A 21,084-nucleotide genomic window follows, 5' to 3' on the forward strand; every position below is an offset into this window, starting at 1 on the left:
AATCGATGATTTTTCTGCCTTTTGCCCACAGTTGTTCTTATGGAGTCTCTGTGTGGATGCTGAATTATTTATATTATTAGTATTATATTTATATTCATTTATTATATATACATTTTTATTATTAATATTTATTTATTATACTTATATTATTATTTAAATATATTATATTTATATTATTATATTACTATGTTGTTGTTGTTTTTAGCTATAATCTATATGATGTTATACATACTATAACTGCCACCTTGACCATTGAACAATGTAGGAGTTAGGCAGTCGAAAATCCACATATAACTTTAAACTCTTCACAAACTTAACTACCAGGGGCGCCTGGGTGGTTGTCGGTTAAGCGTCCAACTCTTGATTTTGGCTCAGGTCATGATCTCACGGTTTGTGAGATTGAGCCCCGTGTCAGGCTCTGCACTGACAGTGCGGAACCTGCTTGGGATTCTCTCCTTTTCTCTCTGCTCCTCCCCCACTAGCTCTCTCTCTTTCTCTCTCTCTCTCTCTCTCCCCCTCTCAAAAATGGATAAATAGACTTAAAAACAAACCAAAACCAAACCAAAATTAACTACTAAAAATCTACTGTTGACCAGAAGGAAGCCTTACCACTAACATAAACAGTCGATGAACACACGTTTTGTATGTTACATGTATCATATGCTGTATTCTGCCAATAAAGTAAGCTAGAGAGGAGAAAATGTTATCGAGAAAGTCATAAGGAGGAGAAAATACATTTAAAGTATTGTACTGAATCTACTGTGCAAAATTTCTCATATACGTGGACCCGTGCAGTTCAAACCTGTGTTGTTCAAGGGTCGGCTGCATCCGTATCCTTAATCCAGCAATGACTACCCCCACTAGTCCCACTGTTGTCCCTCATCATGTAATTCATCACAGCGTAGGCTGGGTTTTCTGAGTCAGCTGTTTGCTAGAAGGTCGTGTGTGGGGAGGGGCCCAGGCAGCGCCTGATGCTTCCTTTTCTGCTCCCCAGAGACAGATCGCCACCTGGCCATGGCCCAGCCCGTGACTCTGTGCGTCTTGCCTCCTCTCTGCTGCCGTGCGCCAGCTGGGGCCCGGAGGGCCTAAGTCACCAGCTCTGTTCCCCCAGTCCCTGGAAGCAGCCCTTACCTTCTGACTGCATCAATTAAGTGGCACTTTCTGAAATTTGTCCCCACTGGGCTCTCCTGTCACCCCACTGCTTCTTATTTTTCGGTCCCCCCAATTCATAGCCCAGTCTCAGCCAACCTGGGGGGCCCTTCCAGGCGCTTTGGACTTTGGATGATCTCCGTCTCTGAATTCAGTGGAAACTAGTCGCACAGTTTATAATTCTCCTTTTGCTTTTGTGTGATTCCTAGTGGGGGAAGAAGTAAAACGAGGCAAAGTGGTCGCCACATTCATACCAGAAGTTTTGCTTCTCAAACCAACTTGAAATCCACGTACCGTTGGTAATTCTTTTGGCTCACGGTTGTGTGGCTTAAATTAAAGCTGGGGGTGCCTGATTGTAAGTAGAGAAAGTTGCCTTATGAAATAAGGTTTTCTCTCAGCAAGTATTTCCAAAAATGCTCGGAGGAGTGTTATTCTTTACGAATATCTACCAAGTCTGGTTATCTTCCTCAGGAATCCAGAAAAGATGGTTTTAGAAAACAAGCAGCAAACTTGTATAATTTATGTCTGCAGGCTCTCAGAGAGGTCGTCCTTTTGTATTGATTTCTGATCCAAAGCTGGAGAAAGAAGGGCATCTTTCTTGAAGTTCTGGCATCTTACCGTGACGGCAAGTGGTCCTGGGTCACCGTGCAAAGGGCGCTGTCATATACAAGGTTCCTGGAGGGACTCTGGCAATCTATATTACAGAAACTGAAAAATATTCATACCCTTTCATCCAGCAAATCTATTTTTAGGGATTCGGCTTATGGATGCAATCAGAGACACAGAGATCAATGCCCAAAAATGATGACCAAAAATTGAAAACTACTTAAATGTTTAAGGGTCCTGGTTAAGTCATGGTACGTGCATATGACAGAGGAGAGATCATTCACTGAAACAATCCTTCTGTTAACATTTTAGTGTTGAGAGAAAATGCTTATGCTATTATGTTAGGGTAGGATAGAAATCTATAGGCCAACTGATCTCAGTTATGCAAAATATGCAAAGAAAAAAACCAACTGGGAAGAAATATATCAAACATCAATAATGATCATTTCCAAAGAAGTCATGTTCATCTTCAGTGATGAGACTATGAAGTCATGCTTATTTTCTCTGTATACTTTGCTGTGTTTGAATTTTTCCACAAATGAGCACATCTAATGTATTTTATATTGGCCTTTTATTTCTAATTTAATTTTTTAGGAAATGCATTCATGTTGGACAAAACTCAAAAGGCATGGGGACGTAGAGTGAATAGTCAATTGCCCACTCTCTTTTCTCATTCATTCACCCCTCCATTGCCTAGTTCTTCTCCCTGGAGGCAACAATATTATTTGGCTCATGGGTATACGTTCAGAGATATTCTGTGCAATCTAAGTAACCCCTCTCATATCTTCCTTTCCTCTCCCTTTCTTACACAAATAGTAACAAACCTACCATTCTGTTCTTTTTTTAAACTTCATCTGTTTTGGCAATGGTGTCACTTCAGTACACAAAAAGCTTCTTGGAGTTTACAAATTGTTGCCCAGAATTCCATCCTTTGGCGGTATCTTGATTTGCTGAAATCCACCCTGAAACTGTTATCAATCTTTTTTTTCTTTAATGTTTATTTATCTCTGAGAGAGAGAGACAGAGTGCGAACGGGGGAAGGGCAGAGAGAGAGAGGGAGACGCAGAATCCGAAGCAGGCTCCAGGCTCTGAGCTGTCAGCATGGAGCCCGACGCGGGGCTCAAACTCTCCAACCGTGACATCACGACCTGAGCCGAAGTCGGACGCTTCACCGACCGAGCTGCCCGGGGAACCTCTATCAATCTTTGTTGTTGTTGTTGTTATAAACAATGCCGTGATAAATAACCTGGAACATACGTCATTTCAAACATGCATGATGTTTAAAGTCTGTGATGGCTCGTTGCACCTGTCAACAGGGCTCCAGGAGACGTCTTGCTGTCCATGCCCGGCTTGACAATGTAGCGTCGATTGAAACAACACTAGGATGGGCGGAAGAGGCAGGCAGGCGGGCAGGAAGCCCTTTTGTGGCTGAGGGGGGCAAGCTGTGGCGGAAGTTGGTCTTGTCTCCCACCTAACTTACATCCGTGGGACATCTCACGCGACACTCCTTGCTGATGGCTTCTTGCTATTATTTCACACTTACGTGGGGCTTATCATTCTCTAAGTGTCTAATGCAAACTTTTCTCACTGGACTCTTGTTACCCTGGGGGACAGGGTAGAGCGGTTAATCCCCCGTGTCACGGCTGGCGGAAGTTAGCGAGTGCTGGGTCGTGCATTTCGTTGCTACTCTAGCGAAGCCTGGAGCCACCTCTCCCCGGCTCCAGCCCCTTGTCCCTTTCTTCCGGTGCACGAGGTGCACCACAACTTGAACTTTCTCGCCTTTCTTCTGACAGCCGTCTATCGCGGGACCGTCCCTTTACTTACTTGGGGCAATACTTCACCCCCCAGCTTCTCTTGGAGATGTTACTGGGATGTCACATTGCTTAAAACTAGACCTTCTCTGTTTGATCTCTTCATTGAGGTTTTATGGCTCTGGTGGGCTATTTCCAATGAAAAATTATCGCAGCTGTTCTCATTGGCATTGAACTTTAGGGCTTCTGTCTCTAATTTATCTCGGTGCTGGAGCTGACCCAGAGCTGTTTTTTGAGGACAGGCTTGGCCCTTCACAGGGCTACTCACTCACCTCAAGCTTATATCCTGGTTGGGCTCCTTAATTTATAGACCAGAATGTCACATATGCTCTTTGCTCTGCAGGCTGTAAAAGCATAAAGATCAGCCTTTAATCTGCAGCATGGAGAGTCTGTCCTCTGGGTCCTTGTTAGAGGGCAAACCCCTGAATTCTTTGTTGCCTAGTTCGTAAGCAGCACTCAGCAAACCCTAATCATCTACCGATTGTCTATATGTCCTTTATTGACATCTACGTAGAATGCCTTTCTCTCCTTCTAAAGTCAAACTTAAAACTTTCATCTACTCATTAATCCAATCGACAAATAGGCATAAGGCATTACTAGGTACTAGATGCTGGGTAGTCGTCAAGGTTTTGGGAGTATAGCAAACTTGCTACTTTCAAGGAATTTATATTCTAGTTGGAAGAGACACATGGATAGACATTAAACAAATAGAACAAGTAAACGCTGCGGAGCCTCAGGGGCTCAGTCGGTTAAGCATCTGATTCTTGATTGCGGCTCAGGCCATGATCTCATGATCTCATGGGGCTCGAGCCCCACGTCGGGCTCTGCACTCTCAGGGGAAGATTCCCTGCTTGGGATTCTCTGCCTCTCCCACTTCCTCTGCCCCTCTCCGCCTGGCAGGCTCTCTCTGTCTCTCTCAAAATAAATAAGTAAACTTAAAAACATGGAGTAAACATGCGGTATGGCAGATATTGATAAATGCTATAGAGAAAATTAAAGCAATTTAAGGGAAATAAAGTGGAAAGGCATGTGTGTGTGTGTGTGTGTGCACTATTTCAGGTACGTGCATCTGGGAAAGCTTCATAGTCATCTAATAGTTGGCAGAAAGAAGTGAAAGTGTGAGGCACTCGTATCCTGGAGGGAAGAACATTCTAGGAAGAGGGCTTCTCATGTTTGGGGGGCAACAAGACAACACAGCTGGAACAGAAGGAGAGAGAGGGGGAAAGGAGAGAGAGGAACGGTGGTACAAGGGAGGGGGTTGGGGTCGGGGCAGCTGGCGGACCACCCATGGCCTCTAGGTGTATTAGGCATGGTCCTCCAGAGAAACAGAGCCATTAGGATCTGTATCTGTATCTACACCGGAAGAGATTAATATATATAATAGTACAATATAAATATAGGTAATACACATATAACTAAAAGAATTGTGAAGAATTGCCTCACACAGTTATGGTGGCTATGGAGTCCTGCGATCTGCCATCTGCAAGCTGGAGACCCACGCCAATCCCAAGCAGAAAAAGACCAACATCCTAGCTCAAGTCAGTGTGGCAGATAGAGTTCCCTCTTATTCAGTCTTTTGGTTCCATTCATGTCTTCAACTGATTGGACAAGGCCCACCCGCATTAGAGAGGGCCATCTGTTCGACTCGGTCTACTGATTCAGTGTTAATCTCATCCAGAAACGCCCTCACAGACATACTGAGAATATGGTTTGACTAAACGTCTGGGCCCAGCTGACATGGGTTTGACCAAACCCTGTGGCCCAGCTGACATGTAAAATTAATCATCATGGTATGGCAGTAGTAACTCTGTTTTTTATTTTTATTTTGAGAGAGAGAGAGAGTGAGCAGGGGAGAGGGGCAGTGGGAGAGAGAGAATCCCAAGCAGGCTCCACGCTGGGTATAATCCCACAACCCTGGGCTCATGACCCGAGCCGAAGTCAAGAGTCAGATGCTCAAACTGACTGAGCCCCCCGGCTGCCCCGTAACTTTGGTTTTCACTTGGAGAGGGTTGGGGGGGGGGGCGGGCACTGGAGATTTTGAACAGAGGAGCGACAAGGGCCGACTTATATTCTAGCAGGATCCCTGGCTGCTGGGTTGAGAATAGACTATAGGGGTGGGGGGAGGGCGTCGGGGGGCGGGGGGAAGAGAGAAGAGTCGGGAGGGCCACTGAAATAATCTGAGAATGTGGGTGGCCTGGACTAGAATAGGCCCAGTGGATATGATGTGCAAAGGTTGTGGTTCTAGATACGTTTTAAGAGAGAGAGTCTGGGGCCACACGGGGCCTTGTCCTTACTTCTGTGACAGCCCCTCTCACTTTGGACGGTAACTGTTTGCTTGTTTGTCTCCTACACTGAGTGCTGTTTTATTAATCTTTGTAAAAATAGCAACATAAGAATAACCGCTAACCGCCGAGCTGTACTCTGGGTCAGCAACTGGGCTCCGTGTTTTACCCACAGTCTCTCATCTGATTTTCACATTTTATCGAAGTATAGTCGATACCCAGTGTTAACAACAAACGTGTTATTAACCCAATGCTTTCTAGGGTGTTCTTTAAAAAATAGTTTTTTTTTTTTTTTTTAACATTTATTCATTTTTGAGAGACTGACACAGACAGAACGCGAGCAGGGAGAGGGGCAGAGAGGGAGACACAGAATCCGAAGCAGGCTCCAGGCTCCGAGCTGTCGGCACAGAGCCTGACGCGGGGCTCGAACTCACAAACCTCGAGATCGTGACCTGAGCCGAAGTTCGGAAGCGTAACCGACGGAGTCACCCAGGCGCCTCCAGGGTGTTCTTAAAGTCTGGAAATCTTGTTATTTTCTATTTTAACCCGTCGGAGACATCCTTGAGGGCATTGTGGAGATTTGTCTTCGTTTTTAGACTTATGGACATCCTGTAAGTGAGGGTTAGACACAAAGAGGTATAGAAACCGGGCAAAATTCGCGTACCAGTCGCCACCTGGCACGGTGTTCAGTACCCAGCACGTATTGAATGAGTGGCGCTCATTCCTTCACAGGTATTTCCAAGGCCCGCCGTGTTCCAGGCCCATGGGGAATGGGGACAGAGCACTGAAAAGATGCTCAAAGCTGCCTCCCTCGTGAAGCTCGTGTTCCAAGGGGCCAGCGACTACCTCATCCCGTTTGGGCGGACTGGAAGCATGGGAAGAAGCCTTGGAGGGCTGAGTAGGGACGAGGTGGCCGAGAACCTCGAGCGAACGCAGGGGAGGAGCTTTATTTAGAAAAGAAGCCACGCCTCTGTAGGCGAGGTCACGGAGAGCGCTGGGTGTGGCCGTGACCACGGGCTGTGTGTCACTGGCTCGCCTGTCCTTTCCCTCTTCTCCTTCTCCTGCAGTGCAATTTCGCAGGACTGGCCCTGGCTGCAAGCCCTATTCCTCTTGCCTGACGCCCGGCCCAGGGGCCGCCTCCTCGGTGGGACGTCAGAGCAGCCACTGAGCAGCAGGAGAATCGCCTCCAGAAGCTGGGCGAACGTGTCGCCTCTGCTGCTGCTGTTGCGAGCAGACCCGGCGGCAGACAGCTGTGGTTCGCGCGTGAGCATATGGCTGGGCCCGTGTGGCCCAGATTTCACTCGAGTGCCCTTAATGAGCCAGCAGCTGCTTCTGCCGCTGCCTCGCTGTCCCTGTCCCCATGCCCCGGCCCCGCCCCGCCATCTCCTCGACAATCTGCTCAGCAGGCAGAGCCGAGTTCATGTCTCCGGCTGCTGGGGACAGAGGCGGGGGAGGACCAGACGCAGCCCCCCTTTTCTGATCCGACATCACCCGTTGGCACCTGGGCCCGCCAAGGTGATGGGCGGCACACAGAGCTCCCGGACTGGCCGGCCCCCTCCCTTGGAAGTTGGCAGTGGCTTCGGAAACACAAGGCATAAAATCGGGGCGCCTGGGCGGCGGTTACGTCGGTTAAGCGCCCGACTCTTGACCTCACGATCGCGAGTTCGAGCCCCGTGTTGGGCTCTGTGCTGACAGCGTGGAGCCTGCTTGGAGTTTGCTCTCTCCCTATCTCTAGCTGCCCCTACCCCCTCTCAAAATAAATAAAGAAGCTTAAAATAAAGCATAAGATAAAAACAGCCTTTATGCGGAAGTTTAAAATTTTTTTTTTATTTTTTTATTTTTTATTTTTTTTAATTTTTTTTTTTCAATGTTTTTTATTTATTTTTGGGACAGAGAGAGACAGAGCATGAACGGGGGAGGGGCAGAGAGAGAGGGAGACACAGAATCGGAAACAGGCTCCAGGCTCCGAGCCATCAGCCCAGAGCCTGACGCGGGGCTTGAACTCACGGACCGCGAGATTGTGACCTGGCTGAAGTCGGACGCCCAACCGACTGCGCCACCCAGGCGCCCCTAAAAATTTTTTTTTAATGTTTATTCATTTTTGAGAGACAGAGAGAGAGCATGAGCGGGGGAGGGGCAGAGAGAGGGGACGCAGAATCGGAAGCAGACTCCAGACTCTGAGCGGTCAGCACAGAGCGGGACGCGGGGCTCGAACTCACGGACCGAGAGATCATGACCTGAGCCGAAGTCGGACGCTCAACCGACGGAGCCACCCAGGCCCCCCCGGAAGTTTGATTTTAACGTAAGGCACGGTATTGTAATGCGACAGTTAAGGCCACGGTGACGTAAGGCAGCTGGTGGCATTAACCATTGCGGGGGGAGATCCAGGGTCCCGGCTGAAGTAGTCGCCGCGATTGTACAGACCCGGGTTCTATTATTACTGATCCTCCTGCTAAGAGCTGGATGCCGTTGGATGAGTCACTCAACAGCGCTGAGCAGAGGTTTGTCACCGGGGAAACGAAGGAATCGGAGCAGGGTGGTAACTACCACAACCACTTTCACGACCGCGTCTTATTTTCATGTGCCAGGCACTGAGCCAAGTGTTTTCTGTGCTTCGGGTGCGCAACTATCAACTTCCTCTGTTTCCGGTTGCTGTCTACCCCCCCCCCCCCCACCCCCTGTGCAATCTTACATGGAACCCACGTCGAGAACAATGGATTTGGATCCATTTTAGTCCTTCGGCGCCCCTCCCACCCTGAGGATCGCAGCTAGGAGACCACCGGTGTGAGCGTGTTGGTTCCCGAGGGCTCTCTCACAGTTCTGGAAGCCAGAAGCCCCAAACTGGTGTCACCGGGCCCACATCGAGGCATTGGCAAAGCTGGTTCCTTCCAGAGTCTCTAGAGGAAAATCCCTGTGCTTGCCTTTGCCAGTTTCCGGAGTCTGTCTGCACTGCGGGCCTCTGGGCGTTCTCCCGTCCCCGCACCCGCTCGCTCCCATCGTCACCCACTCTGCTGCCCTTCCGTGGCCACATCCCCTCCCGGTCTCCCTCCTATGGGGACGGCGGTGGGTACGTTGGGCCTACCGACGCGGTCCAGGAAAATCTCCCCCTCTCAGGATCTTTAATTTAATCACATCTTCAAGGTCCCTTTTTCCAAGTTAAGTAACACTCACCAGTTCCAGGGATTGGGGGCCATTCATCCTTCACCCTCCCGGGGGAGCCTCTAACTCCCCTTGGCTCTGTTAGCTCTGCCACACGTGTAGAACTGGGTAGTAATGATAATGCACACTTCTGTATCGATGGCTCCTTTTCAAAGCCCCCGCTCCCCCTCTGCCCTCTGTTTTGATCTCCTCTGTAATGCGGTGCAGTGGGTTTGTTCTCCAGGCCTGGACCCGGCAACAACAGGAAGAGGTAGACACGGGGAGGGTCCCAGCTTGCGGGGTGTCTGATTCATTGCGGCAATGTCGATAATAATCATTTCCCTCCTCGTGATTAGCTCCACTCAAGCTGGGTCTAAATGATATCCAAACAGCCAGTCGATGTGGTCAATGTACTCAGTCTGTCAATTTAGTAGAAAATAAAAAATCGATGAAATTACTGGTTTGAGTGAATTGACAGGTCGTCTCACTGACTCGGTTGGGTCAGGGAGCCTTGGGTGGGCAACTCCAGACACGAGGGTGTCACCACACTGAAGTGACCGCTTGCCCCGTGGCCCCTCCCCCTCGGGGATCGTGGTGATGAAGACAATACCCCTTCTCTGCATCCTCGGGAGATTAGAGCTGTTTCAAGAAATTTCGCGGCGATGATCTGAGTTTGTTGTGCCGACATCCTGAGGGGGTCGGGACCGCCGAGGAACCGGGCAGGGAAGCCGTATCAGACATTTAAAGATTCACAGCAACAACAGCGGCCACACGAACCTCTTAAAATGTGCTGAGAGTGAATTTAAGCACCTCGCCCGCGTTAGCTCGTTAAACTCTCTCCACCTTCTGTGGGGTAGCTTATTATCCAGATATTTTATCCAGATCTTTCTATCCAGCTTTTCCAAGAGGGACGTTAAGGGCAGAGCTGGGACCCAAACTTAGGTCTCTTAACAACCTGCTTTTCTCTCTAGATCAGAAGTTCTCAACCCTGGTTACCCGTCAGATCCACCAGGGAGGCAGAAAATAAAAGTCATACATATAAATTTCCATACTTCAGCTCTATTTGTACTAGCAAAAAACTAGAAATAGCCCAGAACGATCCGTGGCCCATCCTCATCATAGGGTATCAGGCACCTGTGGAAAGGAGTGAGCCTCTCTGTAGAGCAGGGGTGGGGGGTGGGGGGCGGAGGGAGAGCAAGCTCCAGGAATCAGTGAAAAAAGCTAAGAGCGTGTGGGGTGTGGGGCTGGCTCAGTCACTAGAGCATGTGGCTTGATCTCAGGATCTTGAATGTAAGCCCCACATTGGACACAAAGTTTCTTTAAAGAAAAAAAAAAGCTAAGGAGTGTGGTGTTCTACATTTAAGAAAAGAGGGGACAACGTGTTTTCTGGTGAGAAGCTGCACAGGACACCTGTCTTCATTTCTTCATTTAAAAAAAAAAAAAGGAGGGGCGCCAGTGTGGTTCAGTCGGTTGAGTGTTCGACTCTTGATTTCAGCTCAAGTCATGATCCCAAGGTTGTGGGATTGAGCCCCTCACCAGGCTCCGTGCTGAGTGTGGAGCCTGCTTAAGATTCTCTCTCTCTTCCTCTGCCCTCTCCCCGCTCATGCTCTCTCTCTCTCTCTCTCTCTAAAATAACAAAACAAAACAAAACAAAACGGAGGGGTGCCTGGGTGGCTCAGTCGGTTAAGCGTCTGACTTTGGCTCAGGACATGATCTCGCGGTCCGTGAGTTCGAGCCCCGCGTCGGGCTCTGGGCCGACAGCTGGAAGCCTGGAGCCTGCTTTGGATTCTGTGTCTCCCTCTCTCTCTGCCCCTCCCCCACTTTCTCTCTCTCTCTCTCTCTCTCTCAAGAATAAACATTAAAGTTTAAAACGTATATCAAATGAGAAATTAGATTTTGACAGATTATCTGAGGAATTACTATTACAGAGAGTTTGTTTGCTAATTTTTTTGGTGTGATATGGTATTGTGGTTATTTTTTTTTTTTTACAGAACCATCTTTAAGAGAACATTCTGAAGTTGGCATCTGGGATTTGCTTCAAAAGAATTGTATTTTGGGGGTGGAGAGAGGATGGAGGGCAAGATTGGTCCTGACCGATTAATTAATTGTGAAAATTGGATGAGATTTGTGAACCTTGAGCGTAGTGTTCTGTGTATGTTGCATTTTATTAAAATGTTCTATGTAAAAAGCTACAAAAGTAACTTTTCACAGAGAAGGAATTCTTTTGAATTGCCCATGGTAGTGCCTGGGCTCAGGTTTGCTTTAGTTTTGGTTTAAAAGCTCCCAACTTGAGGGGCACCTGAATGGCTCAATCCGTTAAGCATCCAACCTCGGCTCAGGTCATGATTCTCGGTTCATGAGGTTGGTGAGTTCGAGTCCCGCATCGGGCTCTGTGCTGACAGCTCAGAGCCCGGAGCCTGCTTCGGATTCTGTGTCTCCCTCTCTGCCCCTTCCCTGTTGGCACTCTGTCTCTGTCTCTCCCTCTCTCAAAAATAAAAACATTAAAAAACATTTTTTTAAAGCTCCCTGCTTGATTTTAAGGTGCAACCCGATTCCAGAACCCTCTTTAATTCTCCTTAACCTTTCCCCAGGGGGATCCGGAATGCAGCCCCACGAGACAGATGCTGTCTGAGGGAAACGACCCTTCCCCTGTGACTGATCTCCTCTTTTCCATTTTTGAGTTGCCTCGGTGTCAGGGTCGCAAGATTTATTTTTCTATTAGTTTTCCTAATTTCCCCAGCTGGTCTGCAACTTGGGGAAGTTAATAGCCGTTTTGTATTTGACTTATTTTCCCCTTGAGGCCTCTGAGAATGCCTGCCGATAATGAGCTGACCCATTTTGAGAATCGGGGTGTGGTTCCCAAGACTTTGCTGTTTTCCTTCACCGGAAGAGGAAATGCCCATCTCGGCAGGCACCTGCGAGCAACTCCGTTCAAGTCCATTTCACGATGCCCACTGCTCTGGAGGGAGAACGAACACCGTTTTTGCCAGGAGTCAGCGGTTGTGGTGAGGCGGGGAAGGAAGGGGATGCGAACCGTCCCCTGAGGGGTTTCTTCTAGCCACCTGTTTGAGTATTCTATCAGGTCAGGGAGGGCCACTTGAGAAGCTACTTCAAAGGGACCCCACAGGACTGGCGGGCAAGAAACGCTTGTACAGGAAACCGAAGAACGACCAGGAGGGAGATAAATTCAAGGGCCACCCTGTAATCCCACAGACAAAATGTCAGATGAGGACAGAACTCCCCCAGAGCTGGGGCGGCGGGTAGGATGCCGAGTCTCTCTGCTCTGTGCAGAAACTTATCCAGGAGCCCACACGTCAAGGGTCCTGCACGTGCTTTCATGCTCCACTGTCCCTGTCCTGACATTCCTGATCACTTTTGAACCCAAGGACCCCCTTTCTCATTACGCGCTGGGCCTTGTCAATTAGGTTCCCGGCTGCGAGAAACAATGTTGAATGTGACACAGTGGGGAGGGTCACACGCTCTCTTTGCAAAGTCCAGGGGATCTCGTGTCAAGCGTGAAGCCTACAGGAGGGTATGTAAAATCAGAAGAGCAAGAAACACCAGGAATGGGGAGAGAAAGAGAGAGAGAGGAGAGAGAGAGAGAGAGGCTACGGTAAGGGGGAGATCAATACGAGTAGTTTTTATACTGCTGGAAGGACTTTTCCACTTCACTGGGGCTCTTCTGAGCTGGTGCCAGCAATGAGCACAGGGCTGGGGAGGCCAGATGCCTTCCGTCGAGGAGCTAAATGTACTTACAGAAGGGACCCCGCCTGGGGAAGGGGGTCCTGTTAGGATAAGGAGCAATGGTATATCAGAGATTTCCCGCTCAGGGCTCTGAGCCCTGAGTGGCACAGCCAGTCTCTATGGTGGAGCGGGGCCTCCAGCCCAGGTGGGCCATCTCTGAGCCCGTTCTCCTGCCCATTTCATGGCAGTCTATTTGTACAGGGCAACCTATCCATTCACCGGCTCATTCGTTCACCAGGCGCAGCACTCACACACGTTTTTACATTGTGTGAGTCTATATACATGTACCTACACGTACAGACACACGGGCGCGCGCGCACACGCACAAATTCCAGAGTTTTAGCTCAGAGTTCCAATGGAAAGCAAGACAGACAAGATTTTGCTCTCATCATGCAGGACGAGGAGGCCGGTGGGTTAGGACCGTGGCGGGCAGGGATGAGAGTTCCAGACGGTGTCAGAAAACACAGGGGGTGGGGGGGTTCAGTGGATCATTTCCAATCGGTCATCTTCTGAAATCTTGACTCGACCTCGAAAACAATCGAACCACCATTGTTTCCTTCATTTTCAAATGTGCCGGATTACACAGTTTAATTAGAAGAGACATGATGGAACATCATCATAACAGCCAAATTAACCTTTGATCACTGCAAAGAATTTGCGAGAAGCAAAGGTCCTTCGAGGGAGGTCCCTGGCCCAGCAGCAGCAGCGTCTGGGAACTTGCCGGAAGTGTGATTTCTCAGGCCCTACTTATCGAATCAACAGTCTGTATTTTGAGAAGCCATCTGGGTAATTCAAATGCACAGTGAGGTGGAAAACCACTGGTATAAGCCACCTTCCCTGGGCCCTTGAACTCTGTTCAGTTATGGATGATTCTGACACCTTCCCACCTTTGAGAGCCTTACTGGGTTTCAAGAAACAGCCTTCACACCCACCATCTCATGTGTCCTGATTCACACCTGGGCAGGCAAGTGGCCTCTTCGTTACTTTCTTGTTTCCAGCCTTTAAAATCTACCTCATGGAGTTTTCACTGAACTAGCAGTAAGCTAGCACAGAGATGAAAGGTGGAGGGGGGAAATGTTACTGAGAGGGCTTCATGAGAAGACGGACAAAAAGGTGGAGTGAGGTATTTGGTTAATTTTTTGCCAGCTGCTCAAGTCCCACTTCTTCCCCCTGTCTATTTATCATCCATCCATCCATCCATCCACCCTTCCATCCACCCATCCACCCATCTATCATCTATCAACTGCTCAGTAGATCTACTCATCCATCCATCTGTCCATTCACCTACCCATCTATAATTTATCCATCCATCCATCCATCCATCCAACCTTCCATGCACCCATCCACCCATCTATCATCTATCAACTGTTCAGTAGATCTACCCATCCATCCATCTGTCCATTCACTTACCCATCTATAATTTATCCATTCATCCATCCATCCACCCTTCCATCCACCCATCCACCCATCTATCATCTATCAACTGATCAGTAGATCTATCCATCCATCCATCTGTCCATTCACTTACCCGTCTATAATTCATCCATCCATCCATCCATCCTTCCATCCACCCATCCACCCATCTATCATCTATCAACTGCTCAGTAGATCTACCCATCCATCCATCTGCCCATTCACCTACCCGTCTATAATTTATCCATCCATCCATCATCCATGTATCATCCATCCACCTATCCATCTATTTGTATATCACCTATGTCTTTGTGTGTCCCCCTACCCTTCTTTTACTATCTAACTATGCTAATGTCTGCCCTTCTGTCAGTCTGTCTGTCCTTCTGTGTATCTATCTATCTATCTATCATATGTGAAGGAGAAGTGGAAAAGGAGAAAAAATAAAGTAGAAATGAATGGGCTTGAGTAAATTTTCTAACCTCTAGGAGCCTCAGATTCTTTAAATGTCAAAGCGTGTTTGTGTGTGTGTGTGTGTGTGTGTGTGTGTATAGTGTGAATGAGTACATGTGCGGTTGTGTGTGTGTGTAACGCTATTATTTCTTGTGATTATTGTAAGGCTTATAAGTACATATGTGAAAACACAGTTCCTGACCCACAGAGAAGGGGGTGACAATAGTCGCCGGGTCTGAAAGGGGGAGAAATGGAGAAGAGGGAGGAGCAGGAGGGCAGGGAGACACAAGAGAGGCCTGTCCATGGGGAGTGAGGGGCGAGTGGGGGGAGCCACGGTGCCGGGGAGCAGGGTCAGTGAAACGCTGGGTGGGGGTCGTGCAGGGGGAAGTCGAGGCAGGGAGAGCCAAGAGGCATTAGAATAAGGTGCCTCAGAAGTGAGAGGGGAAAGCGGTTTTTATGGCAGCAATTAAGGAGCCTGAATGATCGTGTCTTTAAATGAATTGCGTGTTTACGTTTCGGGAGCGGAGATGTCCCAAGACTGCCTGGGGATGCTTCTCCCACGGTTCACCCACCCACTCCCGACCAAGTTGTGAAAATATATACCTGCTTCTCTCTCCAAGTCACCCTACTAGCTAATTATCTGTAAAGATTCAAATCATGAGCTAAAACTCCAAAGCTTTTTATGGGCATTAGGGGAGTATTAAATAGGAAGATTGGAAGCAAAATTACAGTTCCCCCAATAGATTTTGGGGGGTTTGATAAAAATCTGCTTTTAATTAGAAATATAAAGCAACGAGGCCCCCTGTGCACAAACAGGAAAGTCTTTGGGGCTTGGTCCCAGTTGCAAACGTCTTGGGATGTCGGATGTCCACTGCGGGATCCCCGCCTCTGCTGCCTCTGGGGGAGGGGCGGGGGTGGGGGGAGTGATTGATGGAATGGTTGGATTTTCGGCTGAGAGGCCTGGCTAATAGATACACGAAAACAGAGGCTGTAATGCAGCTCCCGAGATGAAGTAATGGGTTGTCTCTGTCTAGGTAGGGAATTCTGCCAAGCCCCGTGTTTTAAATAAAATGAGGCTTTTGTGGTTCTTGGCATGGGCCCGCCAGTGCAGGCTAACCTTGGCATCTGGGCGCTGGCCCTTCTCTAGAGTGGGGCTGAGGGTTGGCGCGGGCTCAGAGACTACCCAAGGGCAAGGATACCGGGCTTGGGGACCAGCCCCGCCAATCCTGCTCCTCTCTCAGTAAAGGCATCACCATCCACTCTGTTGCTCAAGCTCAAAACCCAGGAATCAGCCTTGATTTCTTCCAGATCTCAAGTCTCTCTTAATTCCATTCATTTTCCTCTGTTTTCGCTGCTACCACCGCAGGCCTGGCACCACATGTCTTACCTAGACGCTACAAGACCCTCTTAATTCGGCCGTCTGTTCTCTCGCTTCACCCCTCCACGATCCACCAAATCAGAAGGCTTGTTTTTGAGATTGTACCTTTTCTTTTCTTTTCTTCTTCTTCTTCTTCTTCTTTTTTTTTTTTTTTACTGTGTATCAATAGTCTGTTTCTTTTTGTTATTAATATCCCATTATAGGAATATACTGCGATTTGTTGATCATCTCCCCTAAGCGGGACGTTCACACTGATTTTAGTTTCTGGCTACCGTGAAGAAGTACAGACACGCCCTCCAAGTTGGTAAGTTGCTAAGAACGTTCGTGTTCGAGTATTTCTGTAGGCATGCGTTTTTACTTCTCTTGGGTAAATATCTAGGAACTGAAGGGCTGCGTCATTTAATTTCCGCATCCTGGACTTCTTTTAAGTTTCTGTTTTTTCAAGAAGTCTTAGGTTCACAGCAAAATTAACAGGAAGGTGTGGAGGTTTTCCTACTTACCCCCCTGGCCTCCCCCGTGCCTGGCCTCCCCATCACCAACATGCCCCCCTGGAGTGGTGTGTTTGTTACAATCGATGCCCCTCCGTGGACACGTCATAGGTTGTCTTGGCGGTGTGCGTTCTATGGGTTCGGACAAGTGTACAAAGACATGTATCCATCATATAGTACCGTACCGGGTGTGATGATCTTCTGCGCACCTCTTCGCGCCTCCCCCCGCCCAGCACGCCCAGAGTGATCTTTTTGTGTCAAGTCCTCGGGAAAGGAGGTACAGCCCCCGTGCATAAAACAGGGACTGCACAACCAGATGGCCTGGGTTCGAGTTCCGGCCTCCACCACCTGTTAGCTCTGCGTGTTTGGCAACTTACCTAACCTCTCTGTGTCTCAGTTGTCTCAGCTGTGATGCGGGGAGAAGGGTACCTACTCACGCACAATTCTGAGAGTTAAACTGATGTAAATAAAGCACTGAAACAGTATCTGATACTATACACGCAAGTCTCGGGACGCACGCGTCACCGCGCGTAGGATGGTCAGCTCTGCGTTTCTCTTAGAAACCCTGCCCCCCGAGTCCTCTCATGGCGCCAAGGTCACACGTAATGAAACCAGTGTAGAGCGGGGACTGGAGAGGAAGTACTCCCAGAGAAGGTTTTCCAAAGCGGGAATGCAAGTGACCGTGGGAGACTTTCCTAAACCCGGGCAGGAGGTCCCTGCTCACGGGTCCCTTCACTGATAGATTCCCCGGGACCTCGCGTCCCCTCCGACCTGGGGGTCCACCTGGACACGGATTTCCCAGGTAAAGCTAGGAAGGGATAAGCGGGCCCAATGGTACGGTGAGGGGGGCTTTGGAAGCTGGGGAGGTGTGGGAGGCTGAATACGCTACCCGAACAAACCAAACCAAACCAACAACGATTTCCCCCTTGGAGCTTCCAGAAGGAACCAGAGCTCTGCCAGCACCTTGACTTTGGGCCGGTGAGACTGATTTCAGAATTCTGATCTCTATACTTGTAAGATGAGAAACCTTGCTTTCTTAAGCCACTACGTTAGTGGTACTTTTTGTTATGGCAGCAAACAGGAAACTCGTACATGCAGGTGGCATCGTGACCCCGAGGGCCCAGGCCTCTCTCTGCCTCTCTTCCCCAGCGCTGACTCTTTGTGTCCCCTTGGCCTTCTTTATTCAAGCCCAGGGGGCTTTTTCCGTCTCTTGGCTGGTGTAAAGGACGTTGCAATGAACATGGTGGCACGTATATCTTTTCGAATTCGAAATTTTCTCCGGGAAATTACCGGAATTACTGGATCATATGGTAATTCTCTCTTTAATTTTTTTTGAGGAACCCCCATTCCTGCACCGATTTGCATTCCCACCACCAGGGCACAAAACTCTCTTTGTTCTCGGTCCCGATTCTTGGCGTGGGCTTGTGGGAAACACGGAGTGGGCCCCATCCAGGCCTGCCACTCTGCTTTCCACTTCTCCACCTCCCTCCAGCTTCCCAGGACCCAAGTCCACGCGGTGGTGAGATGCTGGGTGCCGAATAACAGTAGAACTCAGAATAAAAGAGAGGCCAACTCAAAGGGGTCTGGGGTCCACAGGACGGGGCTAAGGCTGGGATTCTAGATGCAGGAGCACACCAGGGAGGTAGGGATACCAGGGAATGGTGAGCCTGGAAAGCAGACGAGTGGTTGGTTGGTTATAAACGGAGGAAGAAAGGCAGGACCTGGATACCTGCCTAGTTGTGGGCAACATGGAGGCCAGCATCCCTGCCCTTGCCCCGGCCTGGGATGGGACAGGCAGCTATGGCGTCCTGAACTTCAAAAGCATGCGCAGGGAGCCTACTGAAAATCAGATTGGTGGTTCTCTTTGGGAGCCATTGGCCTGTGGGTCTTGGTGTTTCAGACACCAGTGGCCAGGCAAATGGAATCAGGAGTCAGGCACTGGGAAAGAAGAAAGAAGGGCAGGAGCAGAACCCAGAAGACTGGAATTAACGCCCCGAACTGGGCTCTGGGGACAGCGCAGCGCAGCTGCTGAAGATTGGAGGAAAGGGTAAGAGACAGCTCCAAGAGAATGGGCCGAAAGGTCAAGACCAGCCACCAACAGGTGCGGTTGCTAAGGTTAGAGTGGGACGTGAAGCAAGATCAACCTGAGGGCTGCAAGCTGGGGTCCTTGCCTGCGGTTGGAATTGTCCCCAGAGCAGGGGCAGGTAGAGGGCAAATAAGCCCACCTCCTGGCTCGGATGGACGTGAGGACAGGGTGCCAAGTAAGCCGTGAACGTGCCTTCTTCCTGACTATGTCCATCCATGACTCTGGTTTGGTCCGAAAAATGCAAGCGGAAAGACTGAGGTCTGTACCTGTTTGTCCTGGGCAGCTGTCACCAGAAAGTGGACTGGATTGGCATTGAAGTCTTCCCATCAGTAATCAATAATTAAACACCTATGATAAGCAAAGCATTAAGCCAGGGCTGAGGACTTCCAACTCATTATTTTATTCATTCATTCCACAAATATTCACTGAGCATCTTCTCTTGCCAGGCCCTGTTGTGGGTGCATGGGATATGGCGGTGAGCAAAATGAACATTCACCAGGAGCTGCAGTGCAGTGGAGGGTGACGAGAAGAAGCAGTCAATATCTTAAATGAATCCACTTATAGCAAATGGACAAAATATAAAGTACAGCAGAGTAACAACAGTGTAGGAGTCACTTTGAGAAAGTGACACTTGAACGCATTCTAAAAGGAGGTAGGGAAGTAGGCCACTGCTATACCGAGTTAGGGCATTTAGGCAGATTCAACAGCCGGTGCAAAGGCCCTGAGGCAGAAGCATGCTGGAGGTCTGGCAGGTGGCAAGTGGTGGGCGGGGAGGTCACAAAGGTAAAGGGGACCAAACCACACAGGGCCTTAAGGGGCGTCACAAGAGTTGTAACTTTCACTCCCAATGCCACGAGGAGCCATTGGAGGGTTTTGAGCAGAAGAGTGACATACCGAGACATTTTTAAAGATTGGCTGCTGTGTTGGGACATCCTGGTCAGGTGATTAAGAGATAGCTCTTTGAAACGTTTACAGTCTTATCCTGGAGCTAAGTCTGGCACATACATAACAATAACATAGGGGCACCTGGGTGGCTCGGTTGGTTGAGTGGCCGACTTTGGCTCAGGTCAGGAGCTCGCGGTCCGTGGGTTCGGGCCCTGTGTCGGGCTCTGTGCTTGCAGCTCGGAGCCTGGAGCCGGCTTTGAATTCCGTGTCTCCCTCTCTCTCTGCTCCTCCCCTGCTTGCGTTCTGTCTCTGTCTCTCAAAAATAAATAAATGTTTTTTAAAAATTAAAAAACAAACCAACTAAAAAATAGCAAATGCAACAGAAACACCCAGAGCCTCTGACGGTTCCAATAGCAAAAGAAGAGAGTGGGATCAATTTCAGAGGGGGTGAGGGGCGGGTGGGAATCAGAGGAAGAACCTGAGACGGGCCTTGAAGAACGGGCAGGATTTGGAGATGAAGACCTAGTGGGAGGGTTGGCATGTGGGTCCCTTGTGTGGAACAGAGTGAACCCCGGCCTGGCAGGACAGCCACGTCGCGGGGAGTGGTGATGTGTAGTTCCCGAACTGTCCCCTAGGCCAGTGGGTATCAGACCGTGGACCGCATGCCGGTCACCAGGGAGACGGTTCAGAGGCAGGTTCCTGGATCCCACCTTCGGAGATTTTGATTTGGAAGGTCAGGGGAAGGTGCATTTCGATGGGAGCACACGAAGTGACTCAATGCAGGGCTCAGAGCAGGTCGCCCGCCGAGGAATGCTGTCTTTTCCCTGAATGCAGGAGTGCAGCGGGGAGAATGTTTGGACAAGTAGGAACCAACAGGTCTAGGCGAGCCCAGAGCTCCAGAACTGGGGATTTGGCGTGCTATCTTGTAGAGAATATTGGAGTCTGAGCTCCAGGCGAAGGCGCTAGCTAAGACCTGCTCTGAGGTGGGCTTATGTAAGATTTATTTGTCAGCCACGTGCAGAGAAAGGCAAAATGCACAGCGGGGAGTGGGGTGGGGGGCGATTCCACCGATGGGTGTGCAAATCAGCCTGAATGAGGGCTAAGGCAGAGGGTAGAAGATATAGGGGTAAGAGGCACAGCGACTGGAAAGAACCCCCTGCATGGGACTCCCATCGATCACGTTCCCCTACTGTGTGCTTGGCACATAGTAGGTGCTCACTAAATATTTCCGAAAGGAATGGATCCACAGGACTTGACGACTGATTGGAGGTAGGGGGCAAGAGACAGAAGAGAAGAAGTAAGGATGAGGCCACTGACTGTAACATAGGGTCAAATCATGAGCGACACTGGGGATACAGAAAATAAGGAAAAGGTGCCAACACAACCCACCAAAACCCAGAAAGCGAAAGTCGACGCAACCAGAAGACCAAGGATCAGCCACACAAGCTTCACATGAGACCCAGACTGCGGGGTTCAGATCCAGGGGCCCCCTCTTCTTCCCAGCCGTATGATCTTGTGTAGATGATTCACCTCTATGCGTGCCTCTGTTTCCTGGAGGTGGTTATGACGGTAAACAAAATAAAACTTGCATAGGCGTCCAGCATCTATCACATAACAAATGCCTGGTACATTGAGCTGTAATTGTTAAGAGTTA

General features: G+C 49.3%; 1 long non-coding RNA gene across 1 annotated transcript in view; it reads left to right on the forward strand.

The window, feature by feature from the left end:
* Nucleotides 1–18,938, forward strand: part of LOC125928497 (uncharacterized) — a 42,675-nt gene extending 23,737 nt beyond the window's left edge. Inside the window, exons 2-3 of the long non-coding RNA XR_007459684.1 lie at nt 16,175–16,275; nt 18,360–18,938. This is a non-coding gene — a long non-coding RNA (uncharacterized LOC125928497). The remainder of the gene's footprint in view (nt 1–16,174; nt 16,276–18,359) is intronic.
* The last annotated feature ends 2,146 nt before the right edge of the window (nt 18,939–21,084 follow it).

The sequence above is a fragment of the Panthera uncia genome, chromosome E3, assembly GCF_023721935.1.
Source record: "Panthera uncia isolate 11264 chromosome E3, Puncia_PCG_1.0, whole genome shotgun sequence".
In the NCBI taxonomy this organism is placed as follows: domain Eukaryota; kingdom Metazoa; phylum Chordata; class Mammalia; order Carnivora; family Felidae; genus Panthera; species Panthera uncia.